Here is a 22,622-nt window from a genome sequence, read left to right on the forward strand (position 1 = left end):
CCTGACAGAGAGGTGGACCAGAGAACCGTCACCCAGAGGGGAGCTCAACGGCCACTGTCTGTGAGCCCTCCAGTTACAATCTGTCTCAGCTGCAGAGGTCAGGTCTCATCCTCCATATTTTCACACAATCTGGCTTTATTCTCAGAGAATATCATTCCGGAAGAACCCACCGGAAGCTCCCTAGATGCTGACTGTATTTAACTCACGATGGTCTCGACCACCACGGCACCAAGACAATCTTCTGAAAAGGAAGCGGTGAAGTTAAACACGCAGATTTTTCTCATACTGACCCTTCATGACACGTCCCATTCCGCCACCACTCAAAGGCAGAGGATGGAGGTGACCCGCAGAAGTCGTACCTGGCCACTGCCGGCGGCCGGAGGGAGAGGTTCCCCGTTCACGTCCCCTTCCTCCCAGGAGTTCTGTGGCCTAGAGGCTCGGGAGAGAGTGTGCACGGAAGTTTCTGTGTGGCTTATGAGCTGACTTTGCTTATTTTGTTAGCTTCATTCCCGAGCTGCCTGACTTCTCGTCCGAGGTTGGCCACGAGTGTTCATGGCCTTGAAGGGCACAGGTCGTGCGTCTTCTGCATTACCTTTCACGCCTGTATAATAGGGACAAAAACACATGGTCTTGATCTACTGTACAGATAAATACCAATGTCAGCTCCTAGGAAGAAAGAGATTATTCAATGTGTTATTTATTTAAGGTTTTAATCCTGGTTGCTGCATTTTGGGCACTCTTCTCAAATATGATTCTAATTATTTATATAATACACACAAAAAAACTAAGCCTCTTTCAGTATGTGACTCACAACTTTTTCTACCCACACGCAAATTTTAAAATGACCTTTACACAGTATTAGCATAGTTCGGTGCTAACTATACTAAAACCGGCCACTGAGAAATGTTCGATAAAGCTCTCGGTGACTCTGTGAGGGTCATTTACTTCGCGGGTCCTTTTTCAATGCATTTACTCATAGTCCCTTCCAACCTCGATTCCTGATTCCTCCTCCTCACGTCGTAAAATGCTCGGGAAGACAGCTTATACTTATCTTTAAGAAGGTTACAGTTTCACAGAACATACTGATGTGTAGTATATGAACAGCAAAGTAAGTTGAGTGAGTTGCTAGAAAATTAGTAAATTAGAATATCTGTATTATGGATAAGTGTCTTTAGGATTCGTAAAAATAAACGAGATGGGTAACGCTGACTTACACGTACGGACAGGCGGGAGCGCGTTCCAGGGCTGAGGAGGTGGGTACCGGAGCCAGATGGGCTGGGACCCTGGCCCGGCTCACCACTAACTTGCCTTGTGACTAGTCATGTGACCGCGTCCTTTGGACCTTTGGCATTTAACTGATCTAAGCCTCTGTTTCCTCTTCTGTAAAATGGGGTTAGTAATACCTTCTTGTTTGTTGATTAAGTGATGTAAATCTTATAAAGCACTGAGCACAGTGCCTGGACATCGTGAGAGCTCCACAAAGCATTGTTTCAAAACTACAGTGCTTTGTATTCATCCAGAGAGTTTTCGGGTGCATCATCGCACTTGATCTTACTCGGCAGAGAAGATGAGGTGGGTCTTATACACCCCTCGCCACCATCCCTCCCCCGCCACGCACACACAACACACACGCATCCACCTTCCAGCTAGATGACGAGACAGAGACACAGAAAACAGAGACGACTTGCTCGTGCACTGGTGGCAGCACCGGTACAAGAACTAGCCTGACCCTCTGCATGCCAGCCCACCGCACAGGGGGTGCAGCCACAGATGACCTCGGGGCCACACCGAGTGACCTCCTGTAGGCGGTTTCCGCTCTCTGGAAGCCCAGGAAAACTTCATAGAAAAACATGGAAGATTCCAAGGGCTATTTGAGTAGTGAGGAAAAGGTGACTTTTAGATGAGGCGAAGAATTGGTACTTGGCCCTGCCTGGGAAAAAAGCTCACCAGAGGTATAACAGATCCTAAGACGAAGGAGTTTTAATCAAATATGCCTGAGAAAATTAGAGATTTGTCAATTTTTTCTGTAAACTGTAATAAAGAGTAACTTTGGGGTGGGGTGGGTGAAAACGATGAAAGGGAATATAGTCAATAATATTGTGATAAGTTTACAGGTGATTTAGAGAGATGATCACATGGTAAGATATATAAATGTCAAATCATTATATTGTACACCTGAAACTTATATAATGTTATATGTCAACTATACTTTTAAAAAACATGTCTTGATTTTCTACTGTTATTGGCCAGTGTATTTTTCGGTATTACTTTAAAAATGTAATGAAAAAGGAGTAGAAATAGATATGTTTTATATTTTTCAAAGATAGTTCTAATTGTTTAATTGCACCGAAATGGTTTGGCAGAATTGTTCAAAGTAAGACCATCCTCTGAAAATGTCTACTCTCATGCATCACAAAACAGACCGCTGAATAGATTCATATTTTTTTAATAGAACTAGATAGCGATATCTATTAGAAATCCTTGCTAAGTCATCAAGCTATCCTAAAGATAACTGATGTCTTTTTTTCTAAATACACTACTGTTTCTAACTGATTTGCAACCCTGAGTGAAAATCCCCAAATATGCCTGGTCTCAAATTCAGTACAAAAATTTTCAGGGCAAATGAAATTTATTCAGTATTACTCACATCCTAGCTGACCTCCTTTATTTTTCATTGAATTTAAGACAGGGTTACTGGATTTATGACTTAAATCTGAGTCAGCTTCTAAAGCATCACATTTAAATACAAGGACTTAGATCCCCTCCCTGTCTTAGGCCAAGTTACCACTATCTCTTATCTGGCATTTTACAGTAGTTTCTGGAATTGGTTTCTTCGCTTTAACTCTGCCATCTGCAATCGAGCCTCAACGCAACAATCAAAGTGATATTTTTAAATAAATTAGATTGTGTCACGTTCCAGCTGAAATTCCTCCAAGTGCTGACCGCTGCACTCAAAATAAAATTCAGACTCCTTAGCACGGCCCATGAGAACCTACATGGCCTAGCTCACCTCTTCTCTTGTCCTTCTTCCAGTCATTTCTATATTCCAATCCCACTGGCCTCTCTGTGTTTCTCGAGGACGTCTAGTGCGGCCCCGGCCCAGGTCTTTGGCACTGTACCTTCCATCAGCAACGCCTGACTCCTGGACTTCACAAATCTGATTCTTTCTTCAGGTCTCAGCCATTCGCTGCCCATCCCTGTGACTGTGACCCACCCAGTCCCTCTCTGGAACATGATCCCAACTTATTTCCTTCATAGTACTTGCTACTAACGGTAATTATTTTATTTATAGCTGTCTCTCTGTTTTCCTTCCCTTCCCACTAGAGTTTAAGCTCAACAAGGATCTTGCCTCGTTCCCAGGCACTACTGCTGAGCATCTTTCCTGGCGCAGGGTAGCTGATAATGGTTGAACGCATGAGACGTTCAACTGTTAAAACTGTATTTTAGAAGAGAAGGAGAACTTAAATATCATAAAGTACAATTTTCATGTTATAAATAAAAATTAGAGCACATTAGGGATTAAAACACATATTTGGGAAATTATAAGACTAGTACTAGAATCTAGTTCTCCTAAGTCTGATTTACACATGGCCTCACCATTATAGCTCGTTGCCCTCAATTTTCCCCAATTCTTCAGCTAACTTGATCATATTTCTCCTCTTTCTTCCTTATGCGATTTTTTTTCTAAGCTATCGTTTGGTTCATTTGTCACTGCGAACACAATTTATAGCTGATGCTCACTAGCTTTGTTATTGACTCTATGAAGTGCTTTGTGATGCTACTTATAGAGAATATCTTAAGAAAAATAAACCATAACTTGAAAAAAGCCGCAGTCTACAGCAGCACTGCACAAGGCGCCTGTAACAAAGGCTCGGTTGTGCCGTTGCGAGGAAGAGCCAATAATTAGTAACACATTTCTAAAGGTCTCTCTTGCATAATTTTTGTGTCCAGATGTCTATGACATTTGGGTTCTAAAATAGAGTTCCAAATACCACACATTCATGCACATTTTCCAAGAATAATTGGATGATTTTTGAGTCTTTCTATTAAACAAACATCAGGACGAAAGATGGACAACAGCGAGTTTCTTCATCGTAAATGCCCATTTTGATGTGGAAAGTGTCTGGAATAAACACAATTAAAGGCGTGCCAGATCGCAAGTCCTTTGAAGTCTTTGTTTATGATATGTCTCTCCCAACTGCTCGTAGTGTAAAAATGGAAAGTAATTTACATAAAATTTTTCAATTCACATGTTCTTAGAGATTAACTATTAACACGATTCCCACAGAGCCCCTTGCTGGGCCCCCATGGCCGGGAGCGTGAAGTCCAAGCGCTCTGACAAGGTATGCGCGCCCCTTCCCGCGTCCAGCCCTGCCCGCGCTGGAGCGCCAACCAAACCCTTCCAACCTCCAAGTTCAAGCTGCAGGCCCCTGAGCTGCTCGGGTTCCCGGACGCCGTGGGGCGCTTCCGGCTCAGTGTCCCTGCGCACGCTGCGCCCCTGGCCCCCACTTCTCCCACCGCGGTTCTGCGCAGCCCGCAAGATCCAGCTCCTGTAGGAACCGCCCACCAGGCCCTTGGGTGGGGTGAGGCGGTTCCTGGCGGGGAAGGGGGCAACTCCCTCACTGGACTACACTGAGCTACAACTGTTTATGCCCGTTTCCCACTGGGCCATGGACTACTAAAGGGAGCTCACCTGGTCCCCGTAGCATCTAGTAGGAGTTAAATAAAGGTTAACTCAATAAATAAGGCATTTGCATAAGAAAATTAAATTAGAGAAAAGCAAAGGTTAGACTTCAGGGATCGCTTGGGGCAAGAAAACCTCAATTAATAAGAACCAGCTAACTCTGAATTTACTGGAATTTTTGAAGACAGAAGACAGTAGATTGCTTATGCTTAAAAAGAAAAATCTCAGGAAGAAAATGTTTTTACCAAGGATCTCTTAAAAATGAATGAAGGAATGAAAAGGCAGTTTCTAGAGTGTGTCACAGCACAAGCAAGATTTTAGCACGACTTCTAAGCCTTCTACGCCTTCTACATCTATTCTAGTGGCCATCTATCCTTAGAGAAGTTGAGTTTCTCGAAACTATTTAAACTGATCTTTAATCAAGTACTGTGGTCTGGATATCTACGTATATGTAATTCAATAATTATGCTATATTAATATTTTAAAAGTATGTTGATATTTGAGATTAATAAAATATAAATCCATTTAAAGCAATACTTAACTCATAGAACCAATGTCATTATATACTTTCTCAGTCCACATAGTCATACATTTACTCAACAAATATATAATATGTTCAGACACTAGTAAGTGCCCGGCCCCGTACAGACAGTGGGTTCAATAGTGAATAAGTTAGAGGTGGCTCCTACCCTCAGGTGTTTACAGTCTAGTAGGAAAGACAACAAACAAACAAATAATGACAAATTGAGTAAGCCTTAGGAAAGAAAAAAACTGGGAGCTAGGTTTGAAAACAATAGGAGAGAAGGAAACAGGTATTCAAACAAAGCTTTTCCTGGAAAGTGACTTTCAGACTGAGATCTAAGGTCTAAGAAACAGCCAGCATGGAAAGGGGTGAGGGACTAGCATTCCAGACAGGGATCGGCATGCGAGGGCCCAGCACAGAAAGGATTTCAGGTGTCTGAGGACCTGAAAGGAGGCCAGGGCACATGGGGCGTGCGGGCGAGGAGTACGGTGGGTTACAGGAGGAGGCAAAGCCAGGCCATCCGGCATGGGCATGGGATGCTAGAAGCATGGGATTCCCTTGTAATCACGGCAGGAAGTGGAGAGCCTAGGCTGCTGTCCATCCGAATTACTTAACACAGTGCTAACTTGTGCTGCGTGCAAATAAGCACTGCACTGTGTTTCTCAGCTCCTCCAGGAAGATTTATGAAAATATTTATCTTTGAGAATACAGAGAGAACACTGGCATACTGAACATTTTCCTAAAATACGAACAGTTTATTCTAATAGATCTAGTTGGTTGTATACTGATGGGAGCTTGGACCTTCTCAACCAACCTCGAACGGAAAGCCACAGAGAAAAAAAAAGGGCTATTAAAATTAGAATCCGAAGGGCAAATTTTTTTCTCTTTCATTCTGGGAACGCTGGTTCCAAATGGCAACATTTCGTCCGGTTGGTTATTGCCCCAGCCATGAAATTTTCAGCGGGGTCTGGCCTGAGACAGCTTGAGGAAGCAGATGCACTGAAGCCAGAGACGGAAGTGGCTGTCCTCACCCTGTAGCGCCGCAAGATCACTGCACTGTTTTCTCTAAATTTATTCTCATTGTTTATTTTCACATGAGCTGAATTTTTGTGCCCACGAGGTAATCTCCCAAATGAGGAGGAGGCTATGTTTCTATGTCCTTCTGTGTTGGAAGGACAGTCTCAAATCTGAAATAAGAACACAGTGATCGTACACATACCTCAATGAATATCTGCAGAGTAGTGGACGATTTTTAAGCACCTTCACCCAGCAGTGAATCCAGGTCTAGGTAACTGGAGGCATGTGCCTTCTACAGCCGTCCTCAGAGGAGAGACTGAGAAATCAGCTGTCAGTGATTTCCCTGGGGTCTCTAGGCTTTGGTGATGTAAGCACTTTTTTCCATCGGGTTAAATTTAGGAGGAAAGAAAAATCTGCTGACTTTGTATTTTTTATGGCACTAAGCCAGTTTTCCTTTCCATATGCTGCTTGCCCTGGGGCACTTACGAGGGACATGGGATTCACTTCCACTGGAGGGGCAGCCCTGGAGCAGGGGGAGCGAAGGAGAGGACGATTAGCTATTTACTGTGATCTGCAAAAGGAGATAAAAATGGGACTGGAGGCTGGGGATGAGAAATTTCCACAAAGTCAGGCTGGCATTCATGAAAGCAAGGAGGTTTTCTTGAATTATTATGCAAAAGAGGTTGCTGGAGGTCAAGGCCAGGACCGTTTGAAGTGCAGGCCCTCGCTGAGATCACACTCCAGTGGGATTTCACACAAAGAAGCGACCCATAGTTTGTTAAGTGCTCTGACAGGGAAGTAGAGATTACTGGGCTACACACAGGAAGGGCTTGGGGCCTCTGGAGAGGTAGGTTTCCTGCAGGGAGTCCTTTCTAAATAATGAAGACTGGCATTTCAGGCACAGGAGTGGGGTGGTCGGGCTAGAACGGGGAGCAAGGAGGAGGAAGCATTTATGTGAAATACAGTGAAAGGGAGGTGTCTCCCAGGAACCGCACGAAGCGGGTATGCTGAAGAGTGAGGAGTAGAGTGGGCCGGGGTGACTGAGCCGGGCGGGTGGCTAGCGACATGTCCAACCGGCAGCCTCGCAGGGCAAGCCTAAGACCCACACGAGGACAGCGGGGACCCAGCAATCGGTGATAAAGATTAGGCATCAGCATGAAGAGTGGATTGGAGGGGTCGGAGGAAAAAATGGGAAGCCAGCAGGAAGCTGTGGCGATTGGCCCGTGCTCGATAATGATGACCTGAACTACGACAGCGATTGCGGAGTGGGCGCAAGTGGATGGACTTGGGAAGTGAAGATATTGAGACTTGGGAACTGGCTGGAAGGAGGCCTACGCATCCTAGTTTTCTAGTTTAAAGAGCTGGTGGGTGATGCGTCTGTTCTAAGACACGTTCTTGCCTCTGCTGCAGGCCATGCTGTGCCCAGGGGAGTGTGGGCAGCCATGATGCAGCGTGACCCCCCCACCACGGCAGTTACTTCCCAGAGTCTGGTTTCATGCTGCTCTCCGGATACGTCATCTGGTCTACCATTTTTCCAGAGGAGAGTGTCCTGCTTTGGACCATAAATGATAGTCGCCATAATATGAGTGACTTGCCTGAGAAGGAAAAATAAGTTGATGCCGTTCTGAAATGTTAGCTTTAGTGGGGTTGCAGTCGTAAGCTAGTGTCTAAAAGAAATGAGTTAGCTAGAATGATTTAGTAATAAATAAATCACTATTCATATCGGTTATCTGAGCAAAATTACTATAGAAGAAATTCTAAACTATATCTATTCCGATTGAAAAAAGTTCAAGTACTTGCTGAACTTTGGAAATTATTTCGCCCCAACCTGCCATTTTACTTTTTAAATTGTGAGCATAAGAGATTCCGAATATCACAAAGGGAGTTGATAAACCATGGACCTGGCTACGGCATCATAAATGTTTTGCAGAACTTTTTGTCCCCACGTAGGTGTGATTTATTATAGATGAGATTCTTCTTAGGATATATTTAAGGAAGCTCTATTATATCCGAAAGTGAATAGCTGATCTCAGGACTATGGGAAAAGATTTCCAGGATGTCTGCACATGGTGATACAATTCTACAGTTCTGTCTAAAAAGTCTCAAATCTATTTAAATGTTTTTATCTACATACCTCGATTATACGTTTAGAGCCCGTCTCCTTCCAAGAATTCTATAACTACAAATGATTCCGCTCCGTTCAAAACCAGTTTTCTGCAGAAGCTGGTAGGTTTCTAGATGCGAACCTTTTTCAGGCTGCCGGGCATCTCGCTGTTGAACAGGCTGCATTCCAGAGGCCCTCAGTGTAGTTATCGTAACTTCCCACTAAAACATTCTAACCGAACACCCATATGTGAATGACGAATGGATCCTGAATATTTTCAGAGCTCTTCTTTAACAAGACAGGGAATATGTACTATTTCAAACGTTTGCTTTTTGGAGGAAGAACGTAAGGCCTTTTAACTACAGAAAGGAGGGAATTCAGGCTAGGATGAGGTATTTTTGGACCAGGGCCTCCAAAGTTCAATTATTTAAATTCCTACTTTTATTCGTTCGTTTGTTTACAACATCTGCCTTCGCTTTTCAATGATGTAAACAATTAACATTAGTATATCCTTTATAAAATAAAATAAAACACGTTCATATCCATCTGAACCTGTAAGGTATGTGTCCTATTTAACAGAAAGGGACAGAAGGCACGAGAAGCAAGTGACCTCTCGAGGGTCTCCAGCTCAGACCGGAAGGGACCCAGGACCCGAGACCCAGCTTCCCGGCCGCTTCTGCTGCACTGGCTGCCTCTCTAGATCCCAAAGTCCCCGGGGCCTCCTGCTGCCGGTGAAAGTTCCGGCACCACAGCCGAGCAGAAGGGCGTGGAGAGCTAGGGACTTAGTTCAGGACCCAACCCTAGAAAACCATTTTTGTCGGAAGGTAGAGGTGTCTCCTCCTGTAAGAAAAGGTTTCTCTACCGATAGCTGGGGTCCACTTGAGATCTGGTCAGAAGAGATGGAGGAAGGGAGTCGGGAATAAATGAAAAACTTGCACGTTCAAGGAATGTATGTATATACTTTATAGGGGTGTGTGTGTGCGTGTGTGTGTGTGTGTGTGTGTGTGTGTGTGTGTGTGTGCACGTGTGTGTACATGTGACTTTACGTTGCAGATCAGAGAACACGGATCAGTATCTACCATAACTGGTTTTCAATTTTGATGAGACAATGAACTTATGTAGCCTATAGACACCAACGTTCAGGAAACACTCAGAAATAGAGAACATACGCTTGACCAAACAGTCAAGAAAGAGGAGGGAAAAAAAAGGAGGTACAATTCAAGGAGCCGAATATTCCGAGTTGTAATCAGAAATAAAATAAAGCCTATCAAAATAAAATAAGAGTCTGTCTGTACCTTTGGAAGAAAGAAAGTGCCTTGATGGCAGGCTCTGATCATGAATGGCACGCACAGACCTGTTAGAAGACTTAGGTCACTTTCTTTTGAGGGGGAGGCGATCGAGCTGGTCAGCAGTGGCAAAGGGTACAGAGGAAACGCAGAAGTCCGAGCCACAGCTGTGGGCACGAAGCACCCAGGCACCATCCAGACGCTTAGAACCGCGAGCCCGCCAAACTCCTGCCTTGGCCTGCCCTGTACGAGAAGTGCCAGAAGGAGAAGAATCAAATGATTAACTCTTTCCGTATTAAAAAATTTAAAGATAAACCTGGACTTAATAACATTAGGCAAACATTTATGAAAACTTCTCCACCAGGGAAAAAACTTCGCAACCATGTGATTAAAGGAAGGTACTAGACTACTGCCTGCATTCAAAAAAAATGAGTCATAGGATCTTCTTGCAGGAAACAAAGGGGTTTGGGGGGGGGGGAGGTGTGTGGCGGGGGTGAGCAGAAAGCTAAGGAGGGCTGTGTTTGTGGGATTTTTTTTTTTTAAATTGATGATAATCTATCAAACCTAGTTTGGAGAAAATCTCAACAATAAAAATCTTAATCCGTTTACTTTGAAAAAAGGCGAAGATTGGAAGTAAGCGGATAGAGGAGAGCTTGTCATTATTTGGGAGTGATTGGCTCTATCTGAAACTCAGAACCTACTCAAAGAATTAGTCCGAAGGTTAAATCAGAGCAAAAGAAGGGAGGATTTTTCTTTCTTTATTTTTTCGAGTTTTGTTTTTGTGAGTAGGTGGACCTGTTTGTATAGAAGCTTATTTGGGTTCACAAAAGTGTAGGAAAATTCACTAAGATGAATTTCCTGTACCACATTTTATGAGTAAAAGAAAGATTCTAAAGTCGAAGACATTTCTGTGCAATGGTTATTCTTGATTTTCTTTACTCAGTTAATTTGTCATTATTTATTTAGACATAAAAATATTCTGAGTCTCTGCAACCTTAATTTCCGGTGCAAATTATGAGTCTGCTCTGTTATTTTCCATCAACATACTTTGCTTATGCCAACACGTAATTCTCCTGGTTGATAAAGGAATGTCTTTTGTATTTAAAAAACCGTTTACAGAGCAAGTATATCTTTGAATGAAAATAATATGTGAATTATGTTTTGGATCAATTTATATTCAAATCTGCTACCTACACAGATTTATGCTAAGAGCTCGATATTTTTAGTTTAATGAATATTTCTCGAATCCATGAATTTTATATTGAGAATGTATGAGCCGATTTAATTGGATAAGACAGGTGATGCAGAGCACGTACAAGGACCAGATGCCACGACGTCCCAGCGGCAGCAGAGGGACTCGATGCGGCCCTCTCAGCCTCGGTTCGATGGGCTCAGAGAGCCGACCGTAAAACTCGGAGTACGCGCAGTATTTTGTAGTTTATGAAGTTTGTTCAAGTCATTATTCTATAGCACTTCATAATTTCTTCCTCTAAAATATGTCTTAAGTATGTATCCATCTCCCTCCTCCCATACTGCCGTGCCTGCGTCCAGGCCTTCACCATTGCTCTCATGCGTTACCACCAATGGCTTTTATTTTATTCCATTATCCACGCCACCTAGAACAATTTAAATTGGATTATGTCACTCCCTGGTTTAAAACCCTCTGCTGCCCCATGAGCCTTAGAATAATATCCCTAACTCTCCTTATGGGCTCAAAGGCCCTATAGATCTGGCCCCTGCCCGCCTCCAACAGCACCTCACACCATTCCCTTCTCTCTCCTCATTCAGTTTACTTGGTGTTTCTGTCCTTCACCTGCTAGATCCATAAGCACAGAGACCACACCCATCTTGTTCTGGTGAATGCCCAGTACCTAAGGCAGAGCCTGGGGAGGACTAAATCCACAACAAAAAACTTACGTGTGAATTCATAAATGAAGACATGAACAATAACCCTGTGACATCCACGGCTTTTCAAAGGGGGCGAAAGTGTTTACTGATGATCACATACCTGTTTAGTGGTGAACCAAACAGAAGTTAAGCCTATGTGATTGATAGTTTAGGGTTCAGTCCTGTTCACTGAATGGCCATCTGGCTATCTCCCCTCCTGCCACACGCCCTGGCTGAGAAAATTAATAATAAAAGAGAAGCTGAGAAGAGTCACCTTAAATCTTTCAATTGCAATGAAATCATAGAGCAGTCAAGTTAACTTTAATCTTTTTGAGATTAATGGCTAATCAACCAATCAATGAAAAGAAGGAAGGCTTCTAAGTTCTAAGCTGAACTCTGTACCCCGACAGGCTAAGTAGTAACTCTAGAAAAGACTGGCTGCTCCCAGCACCCACACGATGAACTCCGAATCTCACAGGATATTCGATTGAAAGTATATGTTTATCTATTAGTTGCATGTGACACAGACAGAATTTGAACCTGTGTAAGCGTAAAGGGGACCGATGGGGGGATTCGGGAGTGTTTTAGGAGACCTGAAGAGATCCGTATGGATCTCGGGGAACTGGACCCAAAGACTTGAGTCACAGATGTCCCCAGAGTCTCAAGTCTCTGTTCCTTTACACGTCTACTTCCCCTCCCTCCTTATATATTAATTACTGTTATTTTCATAACTTCTGAAGTAGATACAGCTAACATTTCCATTTTCTGAATGAGGAAACTGAGGAACAGTAACTTGTTTGGGGTCATAAGGTTAAAGGGAGGCAGAGCCAAGATTGGAAGCCGAGCAGGCTACTGCCAGAGCCCACGCTCGGCTTTTTACGATGGGATGTTTTTTAAAGATACTCCAAAGCTGAGAGACTAATACTATTAATCCCATGCATGGACTAATCATCTAGCTATAACGACCCGCTTACACTCACTTGGTTTCATATATACCCCCCATCAATCGCTCCCCACCGGCACTAGATTATTTTGAAGCAAACTCTATACACAATTTCATTTCGGCCATAAGTTTTTTAGGGCATTATGTTTAAAAGAGAATTTTTAACATAATGGCAACACCACTATAGACCTAACAATAAACCGTAATTCTTAAACCATAATTCTTAATATCATCAAATATTCATCAACATTAAAATTTCCAGTTGTTTCATAAGATTTTTCTCCTTCTCAGACAGCCAGTTATTAGCTATTTCCCAGCACACCACTGCCTATAACACATTTCATTTGGACTGGCCGCATTTCAAGTGCTCGGTCACCCTGTGCGGCCAGCGGATGTCATATATCGCAGAGCCCGTTAGGGGTCTGCAGAAGAGTGTAATCTAGTCTACCATGTCTTCTTGGTTTATTAGATGGAACGGTTCTTTCAGAAGATTTTTCTTCATTGACTATGTAGCTCCCCCAGTACGCAGTAAATTCAAGGAAGGCGCTTTTCTTTATTAACTGTTGTTCAAAATAGTGAGTTGGTTCCCTAGCAAAAGCAACCAGTTAATATTTTTTGGTATCATTATGAACTCATAGATCCTAACATATTTGATTATTTCAATCTGCTGCGTTTATTTTTATTAATGCTCGAATCGTCGTGTCTTTGGCCAGGGGAAACCTCTTCAAGCTCAGAGCCTACACTTTAAGCCACTAAGCTGCCACCAGCACCATCCTGACTCTACATCTTATAATCTCAACCGTTAGGAAGCAATTGACCTTATTTTCTGGATCAAAAGTTCAAAAAGTCTGAGATTCACTGGCCCCGCTGGTTTCAAGTACCTGCCACTATGGCCAGCCAGCAAGTGTCACATGGGAATCCTACAGCTCTGTGAGGGATCAAGGGAGAGGCCACCCCACCAGAAGGATTGCTTGGTAGCAAAACCATAGATGTCCACCGTAACGTATTTAAAATATTATACAGAAAATTTAAAGGACATCATCCCTCTCACATCATTGATTGGTTGCTTTGTTTACTCATCCATACAAATCTGTTAAGAGTGTACGATACTCATGAAACTATTAATTGAACTGTAAAAGTTAAAGAAACATAAACCTATGTGAAATTCTTGACTCTCCAAAGATTTTTTACTTTATCGAACTGAAAGAGAATGAGTGTTAAAAACACTGTATTTAAGAAGATAGTATTTAAGAAGACAGATCATCTTCTTGTTTCATGTGAGTTCAAGAAAGAGGCGCCTTTTACTCAGATTGTCCCTTAGCCATAAAAAGTAAAGTTCACAAACTGAGTGACTGTGGTCCCTCTGACTTCCTAGTACCTTCTCACTGAAATCTCCAAGGGAACAAGCATTGATCCAGCATTCCCATGAATCAACCAAAGATGGGGCAGATCAGTGTTTTAGTCATGGTCATATGCTTGCATAATTTTCAGTGAGCAAAATGTGAAGAACCTGTTTTCTTATAAAAATAGAATGCAAAATGAGCAAAATGTTCAAAGAATGACTCGTTAACATTCATCAGTACTCCAAAAGAAGCAAAGAAGCATTTCCATGATTTCCTTTTTAAAAACAAAACTATCAATAAAGGTTTCAAACCTGGTTAAAATTGTAGTTGTCTTGTAATATTAAAGGTTTTTAAATGAAATCCTTGTACGAGTACATATGTAGACAATTTAATAAACACGCACAATCAGAAGACGTGAGCAGGGAAAATAAGTAATTAACCTGGGGGAATAAACAGGGAAATTACTTGGCACATTGCTAGGCAAAGGGAGGCCGAGACTCCAAGACCACAAGTGAGAAATTGGAACCCTGTTCGGAATTTTGGTGATCAGCTTCTGTGTTCTACTATATGCACTAATAACGATATACTGCCACTTTTTTCAATCAACATCTATCTATAGAAAGATTGCCAGTGTAAGGCACTATGCTAGGATGCTGTGGATACAAAGGGTAATGTGCCGTGATGTCCCTTTAGAGAGCTCACAGCATGGTGGTGCAGACAAGTCCATGAGGAGGCATGTCGATGCCCTGTGGTGAGGGCGAGGACAGGCGTGGGTCCTGGATTGATAAAGGTACAGGGTGTGTGTGTGTGTGTGCGTGCGCGCGCGCACATGCGTAGGTAGAAAAGAATTCCAGGAAGAGATGGTAATTGAGGTAGGTATTATTAAAATATTAGGAATGAACCAAGTGATGAGGAAGAAGATAAAAAGGGAGAGTGTGTCCCAGACAGAGACACGCGTCTCATCATTCACTTTGCTCTCTAGGGCGCTGTTTCTATAGAGAGCAAAGCGAATGATAAGACAAAGTGAATGATAAGACGTGGAGGGCGACGATGAGAGATTAAAATAGAAAGTTAGATGCGGGCAAGGCCACACATCTTGAATTTCACCTTAAGGGACTTGAACTTCATCTTACAAGCAATGAGGACGCACTGAACTTTTTAAATAGGGAGACAGGATGGTAAGATATGGACAGGGCCGGACCAGAGACCGGGAGACCAGTTAAGAGGAGACGGCAGGACGAGGACGAGGGGGGACGAGGGCCTGGACTAGCGCAGCAGCAGCAGAGGTGGAGAGCAGGCAGAGGGCTCGCGAACACATTCGGAGGCAGACTCGGTAAGACTTGGTGATTGACTGAATGTGGGAAATGCAGAAAATGGAAGAGTTAAAGACAGTTGTGAAGTGTAGCGTCAAAACCAAGTGCAATAGGGATTACAGGAAAAGGGGTGGGCTTGACGGAAGTGATGACTTCAATCAGCCCCACTTCTTGAGGGTGAGGTGTACCGAGACACCTAGAACACACACGCAGCTGACTGTCAGCATCTCCGCAGAAGCCTTTGGGGTGTAGCTATACACCAAGTGGCAGTTCAAATTACGTCGATGGCCCAATAACTCAGAAAGAACGTAGGGTAAGACTTTTTCTCTCTCGACTCACTGAAGTTATACTGTAGAATGCTCGTCCCCATCATTAATTGTGAACTATACAGATGTAGTACCCATCCACCATGAGTGGGTCGACCGACTCGATTTGTCATTAATTCATATATCGTCGAGGGTGTTTTCCACAGCCTAAACATGGAGGCTCGTGTTAAGTGAAGAAGCACAGAACAACAGAAGCAAACAAAAGTACCTAAAATCGAGTGCACTGACAGTCGTTCGGGGCTATTTCTCACATTCCAGGGGCTTGACAATCCCCCCGACATACTAATTCTTCAGCTCGTCTTACCCTAGTTTAGCTTTTTTACCAAACGCTACCTGTCTAGCAAAGATGTCAATGAATTTTTAATGATCCGGCTCTTTGTCTATTAATGAATAATTTGACAATATGCTGTCAAGGTAACATTTAACAATTGTACCATAAGATTTTTTTGTGGAACTTTCAAAGTGGCAGCTGAATTAAACCTTGTATTATTTATATTTTGACTTTTAAATTAAATCAAAACTGTTTTCTGAGCAGCTTCAAAGAAAGAACCAAGAACTCTTGTGACGACATTTCAGAGCCGTGTGTGGCAACCACGCAGATTAGCACTCAATTTCCAAGAGCTACTAAAAACAGATCTTGTGCAATTGTGCAAAATGAGTGGGTGGATAGATTTTTTTAAGGAGGGCCATGACCTCTGAGGTTTTCTGTTGTCTTTGCTATGATCCATAAACTGAACAAAATGCTGTCTTCTTTTGTATAGGAAAGAAAGTAGTCTGGGGCCAAGACACTGTACAGGAATGAAGACATACCTCTTGCGGTTGCTGCTGTCAGTCATTATTAATTATCTGATGTTGATATAATCAGCTTTCAAGAATACAATTCAAAATAAAATTGCCTGTTGAGCAAAGGTGTTTTTAGCACAATGCTATTACCTGATCTAAGGCCCTGTTGTTCTTTTTAATGGCTAATATGGGCTGCCTCTCCTATGTCCCGTGTCCATGGCAGACAATTGGCTATAGCCATTCATAGTTCTAATGCCCAACAACTCCAATTTGCCACAGCATTTTTTGATGATCCAGGACTCTGCTTCAGAATCCTTCCAATCACATAGTTTGGCAATAACTAAACTATTACCAATGGGTTGGGAGTGCCAACCCTGGTCCAGACCTTCCTGTTACACGCTTGATTTAAGGCAGGCATCAAATGTGTTTTCCTCGAGTTAAAAAAATGAACGGAGAGTATAGAGATAACCAGAATCGTGCTCCTCCTTCAAGGAGCCCACAGTGGAGTAAGGGAGACAGGCATGGGAGGTAAGTGAAATTGGGAGGTTCCTTCATCGTCACAGTTTAATCTGCATTTACAGTTCCAGCGAGGAAGGGCAGATGAAAACCACATACCCTCAGTCTACGTCTTCCTGCGCAAGCACAGGACTACAGAGCTCTCATCTCCTTCCCAGATCGACTTACTTCACTCAATCACATGAGGGTATCGAGAATGAGCTCTTCGAAACGCCACCATCGGCTGAGATTTAATGTTAACAATAAATACAAAAACTTAGCTGGTTAGGCGTAAATGGCCAAAGGAAGTCCGTTTACTAGAAATCTTGTATTTAACACGGAGAAAATCCAAGCACAGCACTGGGATAAAGTCACCACATAAGATATTTGAGAAAATTCTTCCACGATCCTCAAAATGAATCTCGAAAGTACAAGGTCCAGCGACAGCCTCTACAACTTAAAAAGAGATGTGGAGAAAGCAGAGGGGACTCAACGGGGAGCCAGGGAGATGATTAAAGGGCTGGAAAAGTCAGAGCCAGAAATTATTTAGCCTAAGTTAGAGAAGACTAGCAGGTTTCTTAAAAATAGTATTCAGGCATGGGAAGGGTGGTTACAGACAAGATGACGAACAGCCGCTTTCTAGCTCGACCGAGAGTGAAAAGAAGAAATTGGCTTAGATTACAGCATGACAGATCTACGTTAGATACAAAACAGAACTTCTGAGAATGAGCCTTGCTGGATGAGACACCGTCCCAGCATCCTCTTCTTGCACCTGCTCATTAAATGCTGCTGCTTCACGGGGCTCCAAGTTCTACATCTCTTCTCACTTTACATGTTCTCCTCAGTTTATTTCACTTACTCTGATTTTAATTGCCCACTATAAGCCGATAATCTCCAAACGTGTATCCAGATACCTCCGGCCCAGACCACCTTCCAAACGCCTCCTGGGCATCCGGCTCTCATCTTTTCCCTGCTCCAATGCAAGAGCATCATGGCTATACCCATCTCTCCGGCCCCTCGATTCCGTTCCCTGGCCCACGAGATGGTCTGAACCCTTCCATCTCAAAGCAGGTCTAATCATGTCATTTCCTTGTCTAAAATCTTCCAGGGGGTCCCCATCAGGTCCTTGCTTTCCGTCATTTGGCCCCTCACTTATCCAATATCATCTCCTCGCACTCCCCAAGTGTTACCGATTCTAAGATAAGTTCACCTCCTTTATCCCACTGTCCTGCACGTCTGTCTCTGGACTCTTCACTCCTCTGGCAACACGTCTTCCTACTTCTTTCTGCAGTCAACTTACTTTTCTATTGCAGGAATTTTTCTGGCTTCACCTCGTTGGACTATTGACCCTCAATAAATGTTCATGAATTTTCATGAAAACTTCCCTTGAATATTTTCCAGGCCTGAGACTCAGTAACTGCTCATCTAGAAAACATCTGAGTTAAGCAGCTTACTGACAAGAGTCTAGTGATCGAACGTGGTATATGCCAGACTATGTTAACAGCACGTGCAGGCCGTTGCTGGTCTGACACCCTGCACAGTGTCTTCTCGGGCATTTCCGTGTTACACGCCCACTGCTGGACCAGTACCTTTTCCTGGCTCTCTCTTAGCCTGGCACAGTTATCTACATCTCCGTAGGTGCTTTTTGTACATCATCTCCAACTCGATTCTCACTTCTCTTACGAAGCAGGATTAGTATGCCCATCTTACAGGTGTAAAGCCGCCATCTATACGCAGATAACATACATGTACGTCCATGCGTGTATACATGTTTGATATGTATATTCTGAGCTCTAGCATATTAAATGCATCCTCTTAAATATCTCAAAATAACTTCAAAATCAAACTTCCCAAAATATGTAATTTTACCCTAAACTTTGTTCTTCTGATGTTGCCCATCATGGCGAATGGTGTAATGGTGTCAGAAACCTAAAAGTCACCCTCAACGCTTTGTTCTTTTAGACTCCCCATACTCGATCCATCACCAACTTCTGTAAATTTTCCCTCCCAAATCTCTCTCAAACTTGTCCAGTTCTCTGCCCCGTACCATTGTCCACCTGCTCCACGCTGTCATCATCTCTCGTAATACCCTGTATTCCCTCTGGCCCTCTTCGTATCCATTTTCTACAGCCAAGATGATCGCAAAATTCAGATCTGATCATGCTACTTCATGCTGCCCCTTCCTCCCTACCTCGTTCAAAAGCAAGCCCTTCAGCAGCTTCCCACTATTCTTTTCAAACAGATAAAGTTAAAACTGCTACAGGCTCATACCGAGGACCGCGCCCACTGCATCGTACCCACCTCAGCTCGCCCTGCCCGCTCTGCTGCTCTGGCCTCTCAGGCTTGCTCTCCACCCTCCCAACCTGTGATGGGTCGTTCCTCTGGCTGGAAAGTCATCTTCTGGGCTTCACCGAATCAATTCTCCATCGCCCTGCAGATGCCGCCTCAAGAGCTACCTGCCCAGAGAAGCCCTCTCTCATCACCCTGAGTCAATCAACTCTTTCAAGTTTGATCTACAAAAACACCACATTCTTCCCCTTCTTTCTCCCCCTCCTCTTTACATTCGTGTGATGATTTGACCGTCAGCCTCCTCCATGAGACCGCCAGCTCCGTGAGGCCGAGAACTGTGTCTATTCTTGTCTGCCACTTTATCTCCAGTTCTTAGGTTTGTATTTGGTAGGCGCTGAGCTACACCTGCTCTCCACAGATCACCAAATTGTCACAACAGATTTATGAGGTGACTACCATTTTATCAGCAGCTCCGTTTTACAAATGAGAAAAATGGGGTCTAGAGATACTGGGTAATTTTCCCAAGTCTCGTAATAGGAAAACTGAAGTCCTACATTAAAACCATATATGTGAGACTGGAACGCATCATCTGTGGATATCTTTGTAGGTATAAACGTATTAGCCAAAATCACACTGAGTGTGAGAAGGACGAAATCTCTGAATCACAAATTGATCACTTATTGTCTTGAGCAAACCTGAAAATCCTGAAATACTTAAGAGTCAACAACAGAATCCCACGTTTGTTAGGTTAGGTTGCTTAAACAGAAGGAAAAAAGAGTAGGCTGTACCCGAATTGTACCTGTTCGGTGAGCCTAATTGTCTCACTGACCAGTGAGGCATAGTAACCTTTGCAGAGTCCAACACTATGACTGGCCTGGGGAAATACACCTCAGAGCGGTCAAAAACTTATCAAGGCAGGATTAATGACTTGATTCTCTTTCCACCAAGAGGAAAACAACTCCGCTCACTTACGCTGACCGTCTGTGGACATGCAGACCACTCTTCCGAGCCACTGTCTAAGCAGTGCCAGTACTTCAAGCATCTCTCCAAAGGAACTTAGGAATTTCTCCTTCTCTGCCCACCAGTCCGGTCCGCAGAGGCATCTCTGTGGCTCTTGTTGCAGGAGGAATACGTAAAAGTTGGAGGTAAATTTTATGTTGGCTGATCACAAATGTCTGGAAGGCTTTCTTCATTTCTGGAGGCTGGGTTAAGGAATTTTAAAGGATCTAAATTACGATCTTTCATGAAATTACTGCCATCAGGACTATGGGATTCTCAGTACACCTGAGAAGTGGAAGGCTGATGGATATGTGATCTTCGAAGTCCTATTAGCTTCTCAGCCAGGATTTCAAGAGGGGGAAATGGTTGTTGATCTCAATTACATCATCTCAGACCCACGACTCAGGCGTGGGCATCCCCAGACTGGCTAGATCATTGTATTTGAAATATATTAGATTTTGGACACTACCTCCAACCAATCAAATTCAGAAAAGGCTGACAATGTATTATTTTTCAAGAGAACATTTATCTGGCAAGATAACCTACCTTTCCTAAGAGAAGGTCTTCCTGGTGGGTGAATCTACAGAAAAGGCCAAATTAAAGATCAGATTGCTGAGTGAGCATGTAATTGGAATTAGATGTTATTGGGAAGTAGCTGAGTGGGTCGTTCCTTTGCGTACAAATCTTTCCGCCTTCCCGTTGTTTTAGGGTAAAATCCAAACTCTTCATTAATCTCTCCTCTTTTCTCTTCAGATCTCACCTCAACCAGTTCTATAGTCCAAGTACACTGGGCTACTTAAAATTTCCTTACTTTTATTTTGACAAATTTCCTAGCTGGATCTTAAAACCCTGCTCAAAGATCTACATTCCCTAGCAATTCAATTTTTCAAACCAGTATAGAAAGTTTTCTATCCTCTTTGTTTCCATAGCAATCTGTACATCTATCAAGACTTAACCATTACAACTATTAATTTCCATGTTCTTCTCCCTCGCTGAAATGTGAATTCCTTGAGGGCTGGAACGATCTCGGGTATCTCTTAAATCCTGGTGTTTGGCACGTAGTAGAAACTCAAAAAACACCTTTAAACTGGCTATGTTCATTAAACTGGGTGGTAAGTTGGCCGCCTCCATTTCTCAATAATTCCAGAATATTTTGTTGTATAGAATATATTCCTCTTTGTTTCATTAGACCAGTGGTTTTCTCAGGGTATTGAATTTTGTGAGTTATTAAAAAAAAAAATTTTTTTTAAAAATTTGGAGAGCAATGAATATTTTTTTAAAAAGCTACCATCCATTAATATCATAATTTCAAACTATATGTCTTAAGTCTAAAACCACAGAAAGGATGTAATTTAGAATATTAGGCAGTCTTTTAATTTGAACGAATCTGCCTTTATGAAAAAAATCTCTAGATAGTATTTATTTATTTCACCACCAACTGGTGAAAAATAGCATTTGGGAAACACTGAACTAGGGCAGTGTCCTCCCCAAAATAATTGTGAAATACTAATTACTCTTTTACACATTCTTAAGTGTCTGAGATATTTTCATCATAAGTTCAAATTGTAATGAATGTCATTTCTGGCATGTTGTAAATATTGACAGAGCAAAATAAAATTATATCTTCCTTTTTTAATTTTAATTTTTCAACTAAAGTTGACATTCAATATTATTTCATATTAGTTTCAGGTAAAATCATATCTTCTTAGAAAACCCATTCGATGGAATCTATATAGCATAATGATTTGACACCCACCATCGTCCATTTCAATATACATTAAGAGGTGGAAATTTTACATTATTCCTTTATTTCTATTCCACTTCCTCACGATTTTATATTTATCCTCAGAAGTCTATTATCGATTAAATTTAATTAAAAAAAATTCGATGACCCTAAATGTTATAAAATACTCTGAAATGAGGTACCATAATTATTAGTGCACATTTGGTCAAAGCAACATATTGATATTAAACATGAAATCGACATTTACTGGGAATACATTTCTTAATTAGCTGAGTTTTTGCAACTAATTAATATGTCAAGAATTTGTTAGAGTGAGAAAGGGTTTCTCATACATTTTATCCCCCTTTTTCTTCTTTTGAATACTTGCTGAGAACATTTGGCCCAACAATTATGAATGATTGGAATAGAAGGAATTTTTAGTTATGTCACGAAATTCTTTAAACTCCTTCCAAGTTCTGTGCAAAAAACCCTTACTGATCTATCGTTGAAAATCATTTTTAATGATCAACTGATGTTTCAATTAGGTCCCTCTTCAGTTTTTTTGAAGGCGAAAGCTGGAAACCATTAGAGTTGCAGAAGCGATTAGTGACAGTCACTTTCTCTGTCTCTGGTGCCCCTTTTCCATTGTGAGGCAACGTAACCCAGGGCAGGGACAGGTTTGCCTTTTTGGTGAAGAGGGAGAAGGGGGACTGGGAAAGGGGCGGCGGGAGAGGAAGCCAGCTTGGGAAGAGCATCCTCCAGCAGTTGTTTCTGGGGAAAGCACGCATGCACATGGAGTTGAAAGCCTGACAACTCATTCTCTTAATAGCTCCATGACCTCGCATGACCTCGCATGTCCCCAAGACGGTCCGCATTCCTTCAGGGCTAAGCGCACCCCAGTCTGAAC

At 42.6% G+C, this 22,622-nt stretch overlaps 1 long non-coding RNA gene across 1 annotated transcript in view; it reads right to left on the minus strand.

The window, feature by feature from the left end:
• The window catches only part of LOC111729928, a 47,656-nt gene that overhangs the window by 17,670 nt on the left and 7,364 nt on the right, over nt 1–22,622 (minus strand). Inside the window, exon 2 of the long non-coding RNA XR_002776462.1 lies at nt 360–601. This is a non-coding gene — a long non-coding RNA (uncharacterized LOC111729928). The remainder of the gene's footprint in view (nt 1–359; nt 602–22,622) is intronic.

This window comes from Pteropus vampyrus, unplaced genomic scaffold, assembly GCF_000151845.1.
Source record: "Pteropus vampyrus isolate Shadow unplaced genomic scaffold, Pvam_2.0 Scaffold290, whole genome shotgun sequence".
Taxonomy (NCBI): Eukaryota; Metazoa; Chordata; class Mammalia; order Chiroptera; family Pteropodidae; genus Pteropus; species Pteropus vampyrus.